The following is a 19,290-nucleotide window of genomic DNA, read 5'->3' as shown; positions in this document are numbered from 1 at the left end:
GAAGCTAGAGATAAAACTGGATTGGGAAGTGCTGATGAAAGAAGAGTACACAACACTACCAATGATCCAACTTCCTTGAGTGAACCAGGTATTGGAGTAACTCCTGAGAGATTGAATCAACTGGAATCTGTACAGATGGTTTACCATACCTACTTGAAAGAATACATCATGTTGTATTTCATGACAGATGGTAGGGTTTATCATATAAGACAAAATGCCATTCCTTTGAAGTATTTTGAAGAATTGGAGCATGTACTTTTCTTACTTCAAGTGGATGACAGAATAACAGAGACTGCTGCAAACTACTTAAAAGAACAGATTCAGAGACAGAAAAGGCTTTATTCTATTAAGTCTGACAGCAGATATGTTCCAAAGTACAGAGATCACAATGGTGATATTTTTGATATGAAGCCTAATACTGCACATATCAGAACGTATCTTGGTATTAAGGGACTTGAATTTAATCTTGAGTCTGACAAAGCTTATGTCATAAGACTAGATCAGGAGTTGAGAAAAGCAAAGATTAATGATCTCAGAGCTGCAATCTTTTAAACTGGTGAAGATACTGCAGAGCTTAAAGGTGTTAAAAGGAGAATGATTGATGAACTAAGATATGCTGAGAAATGTTTGTTGAAGAACTATCTCAGAACAACTCCTGACATCAGAGAGATCAGAAAATGAAGAAGCCAAGTCGAAGATCTACAACTACTTAAATTCTGATATTTATACAGATTGAAGTTGTTATCAGAAGTTGAAATTGGTAAAAACTTTAAGGGCTGTAAGTTGTAGTTATCTAGTCTATTTCTCATGTATTTGTACTTAATGTTTTTGACATCATCAAATATCTGTTAAACTTGTATATTTTGTTAATTTACAAGTTGGGGGAGATTGTTAGATATATTTGATAATGTCATGGCTAATATGTTTTATGTTTAGCTTTCAGATCTTACGTGAACAGGATAAATCAGTACTTAACTATTGATCAGTACTTATACTGGAAGTCAGGACTTAAGGATATCAGTACTTATATTATCAGGAGATAATTATCAGAAGATAGATATCAGAATTTAAGTGCTGAAGGACAATCAGATAAGGATAGTAGTTGATTAAAGGAAAGAAGATCAAGATAAACATAAGAAGAGATATGCATGAAGAAGGAATTCCGTGAAGAATGGAATACTTGGAAGAAAAGATATTTGATTGATATATTTTAGGAAGCAGAATTATATTCCATATCAATTAGCGATTATCTTGTAACTGTGTAGTATATAAACACAGACATAGGGTTTACACTATACGTGTTATCATTATTAGAAAAGATTATTTATTGTAACCCTAGCAGCTCTCGTGATATTTGTTCATCACTGAGAGGTAACAGTTCCATACTGTAACAGAGTTTATTGTTTCAATAAAGTTTGTTTTCTGTTACTTAAGATCTTAAAGTTCGATTTGAGTGTACTATACACTGTATTCACCCCCTCTACAGTGTGTGTGTGACCTAACAAAAGTGTTGCACTAAAATTAAACTGTACAAGGAAAGTTTATAGAAGTTTATATGCCATTTTCAAGGTGCTCCTCTAGACTGAGCAATCATTTCTTTTTCCTTGATTCCCTTGTTTTCTTCCCCAATTTTTCATTATTTTCCTCTATCTGAAGTTGGAGTTGTCTGTAGAATTTAGCTTAATCTTCTTTATTGATATCCAGCATCTCTTGCATTTCCTTAAGAGTTTCATTACTTGATATTTTGAGCTGGTCTTCAAGTATGAAAAATCTTCTGACATACTTTTCATCCCTAAACTCTATATTTCAGTAGGGCTTCATGTGCACTCTATTCCCAGTGTTTGGAATAGTTAAAACTGATCTTTAGTATTTCTGACTTGGCAATTTTTGTGAATCCATATTCCTTCTTCATTGCAGAAAATACTTTAACCAAGACATTGTAACTTTTATTCAGAATCCTGTAGAAAGGCCATGTTATCTCATTACCGCCTTTGTACCTGAACACCAACCTTTCTGGAAGCATGTAATTAGCATCAATTCCTCTTAATTCATCCAGTTCTTCCAAAAATAGTTCAATGTCTGAGAATTCCTTGACGTCACAGATGTAGACTTGATCATCTTTGTTAACAGTAGGCTTGAGTTTTGAGATGGCTTTGGTTGGAGGCAAGGTTGTCTTGGTTCCCATGTTTTTCTTCCTTGGGTTTCTCTTCTTTGTTGGCAGTGGAATATTTAGATCAGGAATTGGAAAACTATCACAATCTATAGGTTCATCCTTTGGCATAATAGGTTCACCATGAAAGTTGACCTCAAGATTAACCTTGATTTCACCTGCTTCCATAGTGGTTACAGATTGTTGACATGTAGGCGTAGATTGAGATGGTTCACTTTCATTTTGTGTAGCACTCCTTGGACTTTTTTCTTTTACCTTCACTCTTTTTCATGTTGCCCATACAGGTTTTTCTTCTTTCTTCTTAGCCATTTTTTGTTCAGTTGTATTAGCAGTCTTCTCAATTTTCTTTTGAGTTTCTTTAGAAGCTTGCTTTTTCCTTGGCCTTACCCTCTTGGCTTCTTTCTTCTTGGATTTTTCAAACCTTGGATGTCCACTCATCACACAGATCATTTCTCCATATCTGTAGATTCTAGCTATTCTGTCTCTCAAAGTGGCATCCATGGTTGTCTTGTAGCTGGAAAATTTTTTCCAAGAAGTTTCTCTTCATCTGGCCTAGGAGGTGAATAATCCAGCAGCATTAGATGTTTGGTTGTAAACCTGAATGTTGATGGTTTTGGCTTGAGCACCACAATGGGCTTGAAATTATTTAAACTTGAAGTTTCTCCCTTTGCACTATTCACCAGCTTCATTTCTCCTAGAGTTAGTGGCCTCAACTGTGTGATGTATTTCAACAGTTGAGATAAAAACTTGAGCAAATCTTTCATCAATTTTCTTCTTCTTTTCCTTGAGCTCCAACTCAGCTACAGCTAGATTTATGAGGTCTATGCTGTCTAGCTCCCCCTTTGCTAGTGGCTTTGGCATGGTAATAGATGGAATCATTACTTTTGAAACTTGAACATGCACATCTTTCTCCCCTTTTTGTTATCATCAATTTGAAGTGTAGGAGTTAAAGTTTATGCAGCCACCAGCTGTTGGATCAATTGAGTCTGAGTGTCTTGATTTTGAAGTATCTTGGCCACTGAGTTTTCAACATTTGACATCCTTGTACTCAAAGACTCAACCTTTCTTGCTATGTCACTTTCCTTCCTTAGCTTTAGCTGAATTTCTCTCATTGTAGTTTCAGGAAGTTTCTTATCAAGCCTTATATATATATCCTTCTTCACTTCATCAATTGACAGTTTGAGACCATCCAATTCTAGATCATGTCTTAGATTTTGAATTTTGTGAAGTTGGAAGGACTCTAGATGTGCTTGGAGAAGTGACCTTGTTCCAACATTAGTAGTGGTTGCTAGAGCTGTCTGAGTTTAATTTATCAATTTGAAAAGTGTGGAGGTGAAGTGATGTGAGCTGCACTCCTTGCTAAACATCCAGTCATGAGTGTCAGTTGTAGAACTAGGGCATGATTATCCCCTTATATTCATGGCAGCTTCTTTATTAAAGTCTTCGGCAAACTCATCATCATGATCAGCTCTAAAATCTAAGTCAATATCAGCTGTAGGAGGCATGATTGAAATTGCATCTTTGGCTCTTTGTATAGATGCAGTTGTGTAACTAGATTCAAAATCCTCTTAGCCTCCTCAATATTGACCTGAACAACCAAAGTTTGATAGGCTGTAACAGGATGAGTAAATGTCTCAGCATCCAAAGAAATAGAATCTATAATAGCTCTGTATTCTTACTAATATAGTCTTTCCTCTTCAGCATTGCTAACATTCATTGACTCACAAGCAATGGTTGCCACCCTTATTTCTCCTGAACCTGCTTCTCTCTCCTGATCTCTATTTTCTTGCATCAGGAGCTCCCCCTGGCTCACACCACTCACACCCTCACCTTCACCTACTAAGGTGGGACTCGGCCCACTCACTTTTGCCACACTTAAAAAAGTAGTGTGCTTTAATAAACTCTCATCCTTTCACTTATTTCACTCCCTTTCCTCAATCCTAGAAGTGATTGAATAACTACTAATAGATTTGGAAATGTCAAGTTATGCAGTGACTGTCAATGGATGTGAAATAGCTGTTGAAAGTGTAGTTGTGATTATCAACAGATAACTGCTGTGAAGCATATCCGTTAAAAGACAATCACTTATCAACGGATGATGGATATCCGTTGAGGAAGAAGAAATGACAGGAATAGAAGTTGAAACTATTGTTGAGTCTGTGGAGATTGAGTTTAGATTTTGGTGCACAGACTCTTCAACAGTTTGAGAAAGAAATGGCAAGTGATCCAACAAATAATCAATTAGATGATGATCACTTGATTGAGTAGTGCGCTCCTCCATGAGTTTAAGAGATGGAAAATCAGGATTTGATGTAGAAATCATGTCTACATCCAGAGAGATGGTTGGAGAGCTTTATGTTTGAGGTGTATCAATTATTAGAGAGTAGGACCGTGACTCCACATTTATTGGAGCCACATCAAACTGAATTTGGGAAGGTGCAGATACCAAGTCTTTAACTTGTGATTGCACAGTGTGTGTACCCTGTGACTCCCCCATAGGTTTAGATTTCTTTTTTCTAATGTAAGTTTGGGCTAGGTCCTTAGTGTCACTTCCTTTTTTATTCTGTGTTCCTGGTTGAGAGCTTATTTCAATAGGCACATCCTTTTGGGAGGATGCAACTAGGAATATGGTAATTTTCTTTTGAACAACTACAGTCTTTGGGAGACTGTAGTGTGGCTATCTTGGGTTACACTTGCCTCACCCTCCTTATTCTTGGGGCTTCTTTGATTTTCACCATTTCCCTCACCTTGGTTACCACCCTGTTCACTCGCCTTAAGTGCTTTGGTGGTTTTTACAATTGGTGTCTTTTGAGAGACACTAGAGGTGGTTTTCTTTGGCTTGGATTTTGAAATTTTTGTTTTAGTGGCTTTGGTAGGAATCTGTTTGGTTACTGTCACTGATTCCATAGCCGCATTTGAAGGAAAAAAAGTTGGTGGTTGGGAAGAGATAGGAATAGAAGTATTTACATCACTTACCTGAGGTACATCATTAATTGGAAGATAGTTGAGGAGCACCTTATTGTTGAGATTTTTCCTTATCTAATTTGCAAGAACTCTCTTTTCTTGAACCCAACAATCCAACTTGTTGTTTGGGTTCTCAATTACCAAATCATTGGAAACATGGTTAGCTAGCATCATAATAAACCTAGCATAGTACACATTTCTAGGCCTGTTCTGAATATCTCCTAGTTTATACACTATTTCTAGCATGACATAGTTGCTAAAATTGAAGTACTTATCAGACAATAACATGTATAGCATGTTAAGCAAAGCAGAAGTTATAGCATCAAAATTGCTAATTTTACCAGAAAATACTTCAATAAAAGCATCACACAGATAACTCCACTCTTTTCTAAGTTATTTCCTATTAATACTACCTAGCCTAACAGTATCTAGAGAATAACTCATGGAATTAAACATGTTAACCACGTCAGTGTCAGTGTGTGGAGCAGTTGTGTTATTTTCAGGTAATTTAAAATAAGATTGGACAGCATCTAAATTAACACAGTAATTGTTACCTTTGAGAGTAAAGGTAAGAGTCATGTCCTTTAAATTAAAGACAGCAGTAGTCCAAACTTTCTCAAAAACCTCTCAGTTGATAACTGGTGCTTCGAGCATGGAATACTTGAGTTTGCAGTTGTTAATGAACTCCATCATCTTGTGATAGTCTTCATGAGCAACACTCTTATCCACCAATGCTACAAAGTTATTCTTTTCATATACATACCCTGTCTGAGACATGATCTTCACAACTGGTGCCATTTTTGATGAGTTTTAAAGTTACAGAGAGAAAGGGGTTTTGGAGACGAAATAGAGTAAATTTACCTTAAGAATTCAGAGAAACGTAAAAGTGAGATCTGAAAATGAACTTGGCTTTTATACTTTCCCAGAATAAGACAAATGAATGATTAAAATATATAAGTAAATACCCAAAGATAATTACCAAAAATAATCATTTAAAAATAAAGTGAACTGTAGAAATTCTAAAATTATCCATTAGCGTATACACACAGACTGTAAGTATATTTCACCGGATAAAATTTTAGAATCAACAGTTATAATTGATCAACGAACATTCAATACACTATTATCCGTTGAAGGATAATGTATCCAGAAATATAATTAACTTTTAAGGGATAAAGATTATCCGTTGAAGGAATAATTTTGACTTAGCCAAAATTTAACTCTTTCAATAAAATCAAATTAATTTCGGGCTGTATTACAAATTGCATATACATCAATAATAGAAATTTAAGAGTAGTTTAGCATACCTAACTCACTTACCAGCCTAGTAAAAGTTGATTTATCAAGTGGTTTGGTAAAGATGTCTGCAAGTTGCTGCTCACTTGGAACAAAATGAAGTTTCACAGTACCATTCATCAGATGCTCTCTTATGAAATGATACTTGATATCAATATGCTTTGTTCTTTAATGTTGCACTGGATTTTCAATAATGGCAATTGCACTTGTGTTATCACGGATTGGAATCTTGTCCACGTGTAGACCATAATCCAATAATTGATTTATCATCCATAAAATATGTGCACAACAGCTACCAGCAGCAATGTATTCAGCCTCGGCTGTAGAAATAGAAATTGAGTGTTGTTTCTTACTAAACCAGGACACCGTCTTATTTCCTAGAAATTGACATGTTTTTGTTGTACTTTTTCTGTCAATCTTGCAACCTGCATAATCTGCATCTGAACAGCCAATTAGATCAAAACCAGAATCTCTAGGGTACCAAAGACCAAGTTTCGGTGTACCCTTGAGATATCTGAAAATTCTCTTAATAGCTATTAAATGAGATTCCCTAGGATCAACTTGGAATCTAGCATAAAGACATGTAGCAAACAAAATATCTGGTCTACTAGATGTTAAATATAAAAGTGAGCCAGTCATGCCTCTATAACTTGAAATGTCCACAGACTTTTCTATTGTGTTCAATTCAAGTTTTGTGGCAGTGGTCATGGGAGTTTTTACAGATGTGTAATCCATTAAGTCAAACTTCTTTGAAAGATCATGAATATATTTAGTTTGACTAATGAATATTCCATCACTAACTTGCTTAACTTGTAAACTAAGAAAGTAAGTTAGTTCTCCCATCATGCTCATTTTATATTTGCTTTGCATCAATTAGGCAAATGTTTTACAAAGTTTATTATCTGTAGAGCCAAATATTATATCATCTACATAAATTTGAACAAGTATACTAGAGCCATTTACATTTCTAAATAAAAGAGTTTTGTCAACAGTAAGGAACTTTGACAATGTTTCATACCAGGCTCTAGGTGTTTGCTTTAATCCATAAAGTGCTTTTAAAAAATAATAAACATAGTCTGGAAGTTGGGATCTTCAAAACCTGTAGGTTGACTAACATAGACTTCCTCCTCCAATTCTCCATTCATAAAGGCACTTTTTATATCCATTTGATGGACTTTGAAATTGGCATAGGCTGCATAGGCTAGGAAGATTCTGATAGCTTCAAGTCTTGCAACTGGAGCAAATGTCTCATCAAAATCTATTCCCTCTTTCTGTGAGTAACCTTTAGCAACCAATCTAGCTTTATTCCTTATGACTATGCTATTTTCATCCTTCTTGTTTCTGAATACCCATTTAGTGTCAATAGCATGCTTATTTTTAGGTTTGGGTACCAGCTTCCATACTTTATTTCTCTCAATTTGGTTTAGCTCTTCTTGCATAGCTAAAACCCAATCTGGATCCATTAGAGCTTCTTCTACCTTCTTTGCTTCTTCCTGTGATAGAAAGCTATTGTACAGACATTCATCTTGAGTTTCTCTCCTTATTTGCACTCTAGATGATGCATCACCAATGACCAGTTCAAATGGATGATCCTTAGTCCATTTTTTTGAGGTGGTAGATTTGCCCTAGATGAAGTGGCCTTATTAGTGTCTTGATGTGTAACTGAGTGTTGACTATATGACACTGCCCCTGAGTTTGTAGATCTTTGATTTGACGATGGGGTTTTGTCAAAAAATGATTTAGAATGATTATCCCCGGATGTTGTATTCTGCCTTTCAACGGATGATGCATTATGTCTCTGAATAGATGCTACATTTCATCTTTCAACGAATGCAATACCTTGTCTTTCAACGGATGTTGCATTTTGTCTTTCAATGGATGTAGCACTTTGTGCATCAACTATTGTTCCTTCATTTGATGAAAATTTTGAATATACTTTTATCATTTCTTCTAGATCACTTTCATCATCACTATCATCACAATATATCTCAACATTATCAAATTTAAGGCTTTCATGGAAACCTTCATCTATTAGTCCTTTAATCTTTTTATCATCAAACACAACATGTACAGATTCCATAACAATGTTGGTTCTCAGATTGTAGACTCTATATGCTTTTCCAACAACATCTTCAACAAAGATACCTTCATCAGCTTTTGCATCAAACTTTCCATGTTGGTCAGCTTAATTTCTTCGAATATAACACTTGCATCCAAAAACATGAAGGAAGTTCAGTGATGGCTTCCTTTTCTTGAACAATTGATAAGGAGTCATGCGTTTGGCTTGATTGATCAAATAAATATTTTAAGTGTAACATGCAGTGTTGACTGCCTCATCCCAGAAATAAGTTGGTAACTTTGATTCTTCTAGCATAGTTCTTGCAGCTTCAATCAATGAACTGTTCTTTCTCTCAACCACTCCATTTTGATGTGGTGTCCTTGGAGATGAGAACTCATGCATGATTCCATTTTCTTCACAAAACAACCTCATTGTAGAATTCTTGAACTCAGTTTTATTGTCACGCTTGATTCTTCTTACTTTGAGATCAGGATGATTATTGACTTATCTGATATGATTGATGATGATTTCACTTGCTTCATCCTTTGATCCAAGAAAATATGTCTATGAAAATTTAGAAAAATCATCTACAATCACTAGGCAATATCTCTTCTTGGAAATTGACAATACATTGACTGATCCAAATAGATCCATATGCAACAGTTGTAATGGTTCATCAATTATTGTTTCAAGCTTCCTTTTGAATGATGCTTTCATTTGTTTTCCTTTTTGACAAGCACCACACAGTCCATATTTTGAGAATTCAACTTGAGGAATGCCTCTAGCAAGGTCTTTCCTGACCAATTCATTCATTATCTTGAAATTCAAATGAGACAACTTCTTGTGACATAGCCAACTTTAATCTTGACTTGCTTTGCTGAAAAGATAAGTGATTGAGTCTGCATTTGTAGAGTCACTACTACAAAAATTCCCTTAGATATCGGTTATAAACCGATGTCTTTCTTTTTAAAACCGATGTCTTCGCATGTGTAGAGAATGGTAGGGGTCTTTAACATTGGTTTTTAGCCGATGTTAAAGATGTATGATAACATCGATTTTTCTAGCAAACTAATATATAATTAGCCCTTTTTTTGAATAAAATGTTAAAACTAGATTTTCAAAAATGGTATTTAGGAGGTTAAATAGCACTTTAAACATATAACAGGGAAGCACTTTTTATTGATAGACATCAGATTCTTAAACAAATTGATGTCTTAGTCCGTATTTTACATCGGTTTCAATTGCTAAACCGATGTTAGACATGTATTATAACATCAATTTTGTTTGAGGAAGCGATGTGAAACGTCTACTTTAACATCGGTTTTCTTTCATTTTACTTTTATATACTCGCACAAAGCGATGTGTTATAACATTGTAGACATCGTTTTCTTTCCAATAATTTGATTTGTTTTGTTGGTTTAGACATCATTTTTAGTTTGAGTAGGTGATGTGTTTTTAGTTGATTCACATCAGTTTTATATCAAGAACCGATGTTTGAGTTCTTATTTTTTTTAAAATAAGCCTGTACATTTGTGCATAAACCAAGAAAAAGCAAAAAAAAATATCAAATGAACATCCAACAAACAACCAAATTATATACTAAATCAACTTGCATGTCTATAACCAAAATCCAACTGCATTCTATGATAACCAACATCAAACTATTTTGGCGTCCAACAAACAACCAACATCCATATCTACAACCAAAAACCAATCCACCCATCCATATTCATCTCCATATTCCAACTAAAATTTATACAACTTAATATACGTCTAAAATTTACCAACATAAGAGACCACTAAAGTTTGCAAAAGCATATGGTTCCCTTACTAGTTTGTAAAAATCAAGTCATTAAAAACTTCATATCAACTCCTGGATATATTCTGCAGCCTCCATTCGCACCTCTTCAAGCTCGTCCGCCGTATAAAATAAACGGGTCTTGGTCGCCCACTAATTTTTAATAAACGTGACAAGGAATTAGCACATGAATTATGTAGAACTATTTATTTTAATAATTAACACGTGAATTAGATATACCTTGGTTCTAAATGTCATATCTCTGTCTGAAATGATTTCTTACATATAGCGCATGACGACATAGCCGCATTCATGACCACCAGGCTGTTTGGGCGATTCCTTTACAAAACAACAAAATCAAATTCAGAAGTAAAAAAAGGGGGACTTCGCCAATCTGGAGAAACAGACTAAATGTAAAACTTACAACAAGACTCTTTATTTTTGCAGGCTTATTTCCCCTTCCAGTTTCGGCATTAAAAGATTTTATTACGCTATGTGATATAGAATGACACAATGTCAAAAAAATACCTAAAAATAATCTAGAAGCATATATATCAAAACTGAAACACTTTGATGTCCTTTTTGCAAGTGACAATACAGGCTTCAGAATTAAAGGTAACTGAGTTGCCTTTATCACATAGTTGGCTGACACTCAAAAGGTTATGCTTCAGTCCATCAACTAGTGCAACTTCATCAATGATGACATTTCCTTTTGAAATCAAGCCATATCCCATAGTATATGTATATCCTTTGTTATCATCTCCAAAGGTAATGCTAGGGCCAGCTCTTTCCTTAAACTCTGTGAGCAGGGTAGAATCTCCAATGATATATCTTGAGCATCCACTGTCCAAATACCATAGATTCTTTTTATTTCCCTGCACACATAAAAACCAAATCAAGTTAATTTTGGTACCTAAGTTTCCTTGAGTCCTGCCTTGTTAGATTTCTTCTTAATTTTCTTGGACTTTCCACCACTAGACTCAGGTAATTCAAGATCAACCTTTATCTTGGGGTTAGGTCTTTAAAATCTATGATTAGTTTGAGAATCATCAAGCACATTTTTATTAACATGATATGATATAGGTTGTGCAAAATGTTATTCCATACAGGCATGTTATATGACATTTGTGGCATATTAATTGCAGCATAATAAGGATTTTATGCAAATGACATATTAGCAAAATGTACAAGTGAATTCTGTGGATGCATAATAGGCATAGCATGCATAGGTGACATAGGCATGTTAGGCAAAGAAGGAGGTGCAAACATGGGTGCATTCATAACAAACTTGCAATTAGTAGACAAATGATTAACAATACCACATTTCACACATGTTTTTCTAGGTACATACTTATCAGGTGTATAGTTGTTATGTTTGTTAATCCCTACTTTCCCATTCCTGTTTATTTTCCTTTTAGATTCTGCTTTTATGTCAATCTTTTCCAACTTGTCATTCAATTGCTTTTTTTGACAGATGTCCTATATTCACTTTCCATGCATCCTTGGTTTTGCTTGATTCTCCTGAGACAAAAAACTTTGTAACTAAACCATATTTCTCATTCAGTTTTGCTAGCATTCTTTTTGCTAATTGTCTTTTTCTCATTCAATGAATGAGCTTCATCTTTCAACGGATGAGCTTTTTTTTCAACAGATAAGTTTCATCATTCGTTAATTCAACATCCGTTGACAAACCATCAACTAACTCGTGGTTCAGCTTCTTCTTGTCTTTCTTCCATGCTTCTTCATAGAATAATTCAATACCTTGAACTTTGGCAATCTGTGCATTAACATCCCTAAAATATTTCTAGGATTTAATTTCTTCTTGCTCACGTTCAAGCTACTTTCTCAGAATTTCCTATTTCTTCAACAACTCTATTAACTCATCTTTAGCAATCTTACACTGAATTTTTAATTTCTCAACTCAATGAATTGAGTTTCTAATGCAGCATTTGTATTACTTAAATACATATTATTCTCTTTAATCCTAGTGTTTTCCTTAGTGAGTGATTTAAGTATGACACGCAAGTGAACAATTCAGTAGACATATCATTATAGCATCATTTTATTCATCTTTAGAAAGATGTGCAAGGTTAATAGGGATTACCTGATTGCTAGATGAGCTAACCTCTGTTTCATCTGACTTGGCCATGAGGGTGAGGTTGACATAGTTCATGCCTTCAATAGCATAATCTCCATCAGCTTCCTAGTCATTTTCTTAAGTTATGAAAGACTTTTCTTTTTTGTTTGAGCAACTCAAAATATTTCTTTTTATAATTAACAGGCTCAGAATTTTTTTTCAGAATTTGGCTTTCTACACTCATTTGCAAAATGACCACTCAGCCCATTAAAACATTTGAATTTGGTTTTGTCAACCATGTTTCTGTTGGACTTTGCAGCTCCAAAAATAGTCTTGAATTTGAGCTTTACAAATTTTCTAGACAAAAAGGCTAGATGCTCATCAACTTCATCCATATTATCTTGACTTGGAAAATCTTCATCTTCAGCCATCAATCCTTTTCCCTTGCTCATTTCAGACCCGCCTTCACAAATATTCATGCTTCGTGCAGTTTTAACAGCTTCAACCTTCATATCGACCACTCTCTCATGCTCAGCTACCAGTGCCACAGATCCACCTTTCTTCTTCCTTTCTCTATCAGCTCATCTTATTCCATTTTAAGCTCATAGGTCTTCAAGATACCATACAGTCTCTCAAGAGTAAAATCCTTGTACTCTTGTGAATTTCTGAGAGAGACTGTTATTGGCTTCCATTCCTTTGGCAAAGACCTTAAGAATTTTAGGTTGGAATCCTTGGTTTGGTAGACTCTTCCATACAACTTTAGCCCATTTAACAAATTTTGAAATCTACTGAAAGTATCATTCAAGGACTCACCATCTTCAAAATAGAAGTGTTCATATTGTTGTATAAGAAGTTGCAACTTATTTTCTCTAACTTCCTCAATTCCCTCACATAGAACTTGAACTTGATCCCAAATTTCCTTAGCAGTCTTGCAGTTTATGACATTGTCAAACATGTCTTGATCAAGACCAATAAACAAAATGCTCATGGCCTTTTTATCCTTATGAACTGCTTCAATATCTTCATCAGTCCATTCTGACTTAGGCTTTGGAAATGTTTGTTCATTTCCAATTACTTCACCAGCTTCTGTTGCAGCCCTTCGAGAAACATGAGGTCCATTTTTCTATGCAATTGACATAGCTTTCATCTTGAAAGAGTGGAAAAAGGTGCATCTTCACTTTCCAGTGATGATAATTGTCTTTGTCCAGAAGTGAGATCTTCACTCCAACATCCTTCCTGCTCATGTTGTTTAATTTCTTTGATCTTTAAACTCTTTGAGTGTTAAGAGCTTGCTCTGATATCAATTATTATTCCCTAACAATAGAATAACAGAATTTCAGAAGGGGGGTTGAATGAAATTCTGACTTCTCTTTGCTTTTCTGGAAAAAAAATTCATAAATATACAACTGTGTATTGAATATGCATGATTGCAAATAAGACTTTAAAAGTATCCAATAAACACAAAGTAAATAAACCCAAGCTTAAAAACTTTCTGGTGGATTTGTATTTCCACCAGAGATGTATATATTGGGAAAATCTTTGTGATGTAAGAATGCACACAGTTGCTTACAAGTAAACTTTACAACTTAGAACATAAGAGTATTTCTAGAGATACAGCTTGCTTTCTACTTGTTTTTCTTGTTGATTAAGTTCTAAGTTACTTTCTACTCTTGCTTTATATATCACCAAGTTACATGTGCAATAAGACAAAACAATATTCCTCTCAGCTAGTTCCATTCACATGTTTCTTCATTTCTCTGTCCAATACAATCCAAGTTAGATACAGCATCTTTGAACGATCTTGTCTTGCATGAAAATGGAACTGCTTCATTTTCTTCTAACACTTTCAACCAGGCTGCCACATTCCTTTTGTGCACTATCAAACCATGTGACTTTGTCAGCTTCTGTCAAGCCTCTTTCAGCTTCTATCTTGTTGATTATCCGTTGAAGCTTCTTGATATCATCCGTTGATAGCTTTATTTATTATCCATTGAAAACTTGACTGGCTTTTCCGTTGAGGGCATATTGAGTTATCCGTTGAAGTTTGTAGAGTCATTTGTTGAAGCTTTGTAGATTAGCAATTGAAGTTGCTTCCATAGCAGTTGATACTCTTTCACTTATACAAAATTACAAGGCATTTTATATTTACAATTAACCCACTTATTTTGCATATCTTGCTAGTAGTCAACATGGATTAGAAACTACTAGAACTACCAAGTCCCCCAGCTATTATAGTGTACAGAATGTGCTACATACTTATTCATATAAGCTACAAAAAAACACTTAATAAATCTACTCAAGGTATTTTGGTGAATTATCATCACTACTACAACATATTCCTAACACCTTGTTTATTGATTAATGTCATCCATAATGATTTTTTTGATCCAGATATATTCTTAACAAATAGTGATTGCAATATTAGTAACTAGATAAATTATTAACTATATTATAGTTTTTTATTAACATAGATCTCAGTCATGTAGTTAGAAATTGCTAATTCAATAACTAAATGAAATATTGAGTTATTTAAATTGTATACTACTTCTCTTAAGTATTCTTTTAGTAATACATAAATTTTGATGGATATTTAGTAGATATTTATTTAGTACATTAACAAAAACAGATCACAGATCTCGTTGTATTCCGGATTATAAAATAAAACTAGGTGTATTGGTGATTGTAATAATATTAACGAGTGAGACTTTCTGTGATAAAATTGTTGTGTAAGCCAATTGATCATAAACATACATATGCGCAAATATTTATTTTCATTAGTTTTGTTATTAAACAAAGATAAATTTAACTTGATCAACTAACTTGTATATCATAAATTTCCAGTCCTCTGTATTTTAGTTCTGAATTGATGATAATTATGAAAAATATTGTAAACTAACTGGATGTCATTAGGTGCCTAAGTGATCCTCATGATACAGAACTTTAAATACATCTTTCTTTCCCTTTCCTAACCCTTTGCCTCCCTTTAATCAATATGACATTTTAGGCTATTGATGGTATTATTATATTTTTTTTGTTTGCTAATTTGATTTGTGTAGTGTGTATTGTGAGAAATCAATGGAGTGTGTGATTTTTTAATTAGGTTGCACTTCCATGAAAAAAAGACTACGAATTAGAATTATCACTCCTTGTATGCACATATCTTTACACATCTAATGTACCCGCTCCTTGTATACTACAACGTCACATGTATGATATTTAACTTTGCATTTATACTTGAATTATTTATGTTTAATTACGGTGTCTTGCAAGTACTTCTTAGTTCTATAATCTATAGGTGCTATACTAACCCCACGCCAAAGTTCAAGGCTTGAGGAATTAAGGCGATTAAAAAGGCAAGTCTCACATAAGTACATTAACCTAGCAGATTCGAGCGATCATGAAAACACAGTGGAAGAAGTTATAAATTTATTTAAGATTAATTTGAATAACTGGTCACAAAATAGATTAGTTTTGACTTGTATAGCTTTATTTATATAGAGTTATTTATTAGTTTTGAATCACCGAACCAATTACTCCTCCAAGATCAACAAATCAAAGGCACTTTAAACGACCAAACAACAAATTCAAAAGCACTGTTGGAAGACCTATTAATTATGTAAGCAATACAATTCACAAAAATAACACAACTTTAATATTGTTGATTATAATAATATTAAATGTATAATAAATTTGATTATGAAAATATATTTTACTAGATGATGATAGTCAAGAAGATCCTACTCAAAAGGAACTTCCAACTCAAGAAGAACCTCCGACTCAAGAAGCACCTCCTACTCAAGAAGAACCTTCCAATAAAGATAAAATGAAGAAGATCTATCAAATTTTGAATCAAACTTTGAAGCACATGCATGCTAAACATATGGATGCAACAAAGAAGATAAGAATCAAAAATGGAAAAGGAAAGCAGCTCAACAGGTTAAATAAAATTTACTAATTACTTAAAAATCAAATCTATTCACTAGAATATAATAGGCCAATAATTACTAATTCGTATATAGAACAATAGTTTTCTTAGAATTTTAATTTTTTATTTTATTGTTTAGTTTTTTTGATTGATGTTGTAATTTATATAACTGTAATATATTACATTGCATGACAACAACGAAAATGATATTGAAGATGTGAAGAGGAAAAAGCCAAATGTGAGATTTCCAACAAAGAAAAGTACAAAACTTGACAACAAGGTATATAAAAAAAGTACTAGAACATGTCACATATATTTACTTGTATACTTTGTAATTTAATTTTTTTGTTTTTGTGATTCATCACACGGGTTAAAGGTGTGATACATATTAACAAACCAAAAGATGATATTAAAATCAAGAATTAACCAAGATTATTAAGCGAAATGGTTTACTACCTATCCGAAGAACAGAAGGAGTGGGTTCGAGATTCTGCACTTGAGAAACTGTTGAATTTCTGCTTGGAGATGTTGTTGGACAAACTTAGTATTTTAGACTAAGTTGTGAATCATTTTGAGACTATATATGAGTGACACACATTATGTGTTAGTGGTATGTATTTATTGGAACATATTCTCCTCTTCAAGGGAATTCCAATGCATATTTACACGCTCAAAATGAGTAAAAGATGAATGAGAACTGATGTTCCAAAGTGTGACCTTATAATGTGAAAAGTGGGTTTTGTACCACATCGAGAGTAGCACAAACCTATTCCTTGGTTTTTCTTATAAATACCATGTACCACATCGAATAGAAAAACAAGTCCTTTCAAAACTCTCTTTATATAGTCTTAGGGCACCAGTTTTATTAAATCAAGAAAATAAGAGTTGTCTCTTTAATTTTTGATCTCTTCAGTCTTAATTTTTCCCAATATTCCGGTGATAGTTCTCGGGCTCAGTTCAAGTTCGCTGAGAGTATTTTCGATTTATCGATTATACTAGTATCTCGTTTTATCCTGGGAAGCAGGTCGCTAAACACGGATGGTGCGGGGCGAAACTGTTGGATTTTAATCGCAGCGGAGGCATGGTAAAACACTTTTACACATATAAAATCCAAATAAAAGCATATAAATCGTGGTAAAAACGTAGGGATTGATTACTAACCTTTAATATGCGATCCAAGAGCTACGATCGAAGATCCTTAGCAGCTGCTCCTCAAACGTGAAGCACTCCACCGGTATCCACCAAGAAAACGACGTTAAGGAGGAGGAGGAGGAGGTTGAGAGAATTAGGTTTTATAAAATTTTGGGGTTAGAATAAAAATAGGGTTTATAATAGTATATTTATAGGCAAAATTTTCAGCTGAAATTTTCCCATAAATATTATTATTATTATCCCATTTATTATTCTCATTAATAATTAAAACACCTTTTAATTATTAATCCTTTTTCTAAACACTTTAGAAATAATTCTCTCTCTTGATTTAATTTCCAAAAAATTAAATCCTTAATTAATAATATTAAGAACTTTTCTTAATTAATTTATAATCAATTAAATCTCATTTAATCAACTATTAAATTTGCCAATTAATTATTTATTTCACAAATAAATAATTATTAGCCATTGTTAATTAATTCCTCCACCATTAAATCATTCTCTTTTTATGGTGTGACCCTGTAGGTTCAATATTAAGCCGGTAGTAGAAATAAATAATAATAAAACTATTTTATCATTATTTATATAAATTCTCTAATTTATTAAATATGATTAATTAATTAATCACATTTATTCTACATCGTGAGGCATACTTCTCAGCATATCGCGACTATCCGGATAATATGAATTCACTGCTTAGAATACCAAGAACCTATTCAGTGAATAGTTACCGTACAATAAACTCCTTCTACCCTACAATGTCCAGATTAAATACAAGGCATGGATCTCCTGTCAAGCCTATCTAATTTAATCACTTGCTTACCATTTACTTATGCTTAGTTCTATGCAAATCAGAAACTCCTTTCTAATTTCATACACTCTGGCCAGAGATTCCTGAACTAGCATAAGTGGATCAGCCTTGAACATTCGCTTCCTTCACTGGAAGGGGTAGATCCTTTATTGATCATACACTATCTTCGTGTACAAATTCCTATACCCAGTAGAGCCCTAATAATTGTCCCTGGAGACTAAGAACTAAACCAAAGCATAGTTCAGTGTACACAAAATGAGTATGATGACCTGAAGTCTAAGGATACTTGTACAACTATCACTATGTGAACAACTGCTAACACGTGAGTGAACTCCATCAGTTGTTCAGCTGTGCGAGTCATGTTCAGTGAACTTATTCTATAATAAGCACCTACATACTAGCTATAGTGTCACCACACAAATATCTATGAGAACAGACATCCTTCATAATGAAGCAAGCATAGTATGTACCGATCTTTGCGGATTATTAATTACTAGTTAGTAATCCTATGACCAGGAACTATTTAAGTTTAGAGTTATCATCTTTTAGGTCTCACTATTATGATCTCATCATAATCCATAAAAAAGCTTTACTCTAAACTATGGTATATCTTATTTAAACACTTAAATAGATAGAGCCCGTAATAAAAACAAAACAAGTCTTTTATTAATATCAATGAAATCAAAACAGATTACATATAAGGTTATTCCTAAATCCTAATACATGATTGGACTTAGGACATATTCCTTTCAATCTCCCACTTGTACTAAAGCCAATCACTCTGGTATCTAATACCCATCTTGTCTTTATGACGATCAAAGTGACTCTGAGAAAGTGGCTTTGTGAGTGGGTCTGCTATGTTGTTATGTGTGTCAACTCTCTCGACGTTGACAGCTCCTCTTTCAACAATCTCCCTAATCAGATGAAAGCGCCGCAGGACATGTTTGGAATTTTTATGAGACCTAGGTTCCTTGGCTTGTGCTATTGCTGCGTTGTTATCACAATACAACACAATAGGCTCTTCGACGCTAGGAACAA

This window comes from Apium graveolens, chromosome 6 (genome assembly GCF_009905375.1).
Source record: "Apium graveolens cultivar Ventura chromosome 6, ASM990537v1, whole genome shotgun sequence".
NCBI lineage: Eukaryota > Viridiplantae > Streptophyta > Magnoliopsida > Apiales > Apiaceae > Apium > Apium graveolens.
Note: the sequence above shows the minus strand (reverse complement) of the source record.